Source organism: Cricetulus griseus, assembly GCF_003668045.3.
Source record: "Cricetulus griseus strain 17A/GY chromosome 1 unlocalized genomic scaffold, alternate assembly CriGri-PICRH-1.0 chr1_0, whole genome shotgun sequence".
NCBI lineage: Eukaryota > Metazoa > Chordata > Mammalia > Rodentia > Cricetidae > Cricetulus > Cricetulus griseus.
This window is the reverse complement of record NW_023276806.1, coordinates 231,954,029-231,955,516: the sequence shown is the minus strand read 5'-3', so window position 1 is coordinate 231,955,516 and position 1,488 is coordinate 231,954,029. Positions and strand designations below refer to the sequence as shown.

Sequence of the window (1,488 nt, the reverse complement as noted above, 5' to 3'; positions counted from 1 at the left end):
TCAAACATCCAGGAACAGGAAGCCACTGTTGGTAATCTTTGCACACATGGATCAACAGTTCATAGACACTCACACTTGGACTCCCAAGGAAAGCTTTGCCATCCTTTTGGGGAATATTATTTTAAGTTGTGTGACTGTGGTTCATCCTGCATTTATATAACTCTGTGAATCTGTGTTACTGTGCCTGTCTAAAACACCCAGTGGTCCTAATAAAGAGCTGATCAGTCAAAAGTGAGGCAGGAGCAAGGATGGGCGGGGCTGGCAGGCAGAGGTATAAATAGGAGAAACAAGGATTAGCCAGAGAGCAAGGAAAGGAGGAAGATGGGGGTTCAGCCAGCCATGAGTCTAAAGGAAGTAAAAAAGAAAAACCCATAGAAGATGGTGTTCTTTTTTTTTTTTTTTTTTTTTTGGTTTTCGAACAGGGTCCCTGCTTTGAACTGTCGAATTACTCTTGTAGACAGGCTGGTTCGGATCTACAGACCCCATCTGCCTCCTATTCTGGGATTAAAAGGCCGAGCGCCACCAACCCCCGGCTTAGACGGGTTACTTAAGTTAAGAAAATCTAGCTAGACACAAGGTAAACTAAGGTCAGGCACTCATAACTAAGAATAAACCTCCCTGTGTGGTTTACTTGGGAGCTGGGTCGGGGCCCCTGAAAAAAGGCCAAAGAAAGAGCAAAAACATGGAACAATAGCATCCCTCATGAGCCAGGCCTGGATTGGTACTGTTCTTGTCAAAGTTCCATGGCCATTGTTCTTGAAGTCCTTAACCAGGCATGCCCATGTCAAAACACACGCTCACTCACACACTCATTCACACATTCACTCACTCACACACTCACACTCTCATTCACTCACACACACACACTCACACAGTCACACTCACTCACTCACTCACACACTCACTCACTCACACTCAATCACTCACACACACACTCACAGATTCAAATACACTCACCCACACTCACTCACACATTCACTCACTCACTCACGGCTTCCTCTGCTCCCTATAAACCAGCAATCAAGAAAATGCCCACAAACAACCCACAGGCCAATCTGATGACGGCAACTCCTCAGATGAGGCCCACTTTTCCCAGGTGCAGCACACTGACAAGATGAGCCACCTCAGCAAGCAAACCTGTCTGTGTAGTTGGTTTTGTGCTGTCAGCAACATTACCCACGGAAGACACCGTCTGGATTATTCTTATAGTTTTATTTTTACTTTATGTGCATGGGTATTTTGTGTGTGTGTCTGTGCACATGTGCACTGCCCCTGGGGGCCATAAGAGGGCGACAGATCCCCTGGAAAATGAGTTCCAGATTTTTTTTTTCTTATTTTTTTATTAGTTCAAATTAGGTGATTGCTGCCTTCACATGACAATCCCTTCTCCCTCTCCCTTCTCCCCCAACCCTCCTCCCCAACCTCCCACCTGGCCCCCACCCAATCCACCCTCCACTCCCTAGGCAGGGTAGGGCCCTTGACGGTGGC

At 46.8% G+C, this 1,488-nt stretch overlaps 1 pseudogene; it reads right to left on the bottom strand.

Annotated features, from left to right (window-relative positions):
• The window catches only part of LOC113832524, a 1,476-nt pseudogene extending 1,374 nt beyond the window's left edge, over positions 1-102 (bottom strand).
• Between the last annotated feature and the right edge of the window lie 1,386 nt (positions 103-1,488).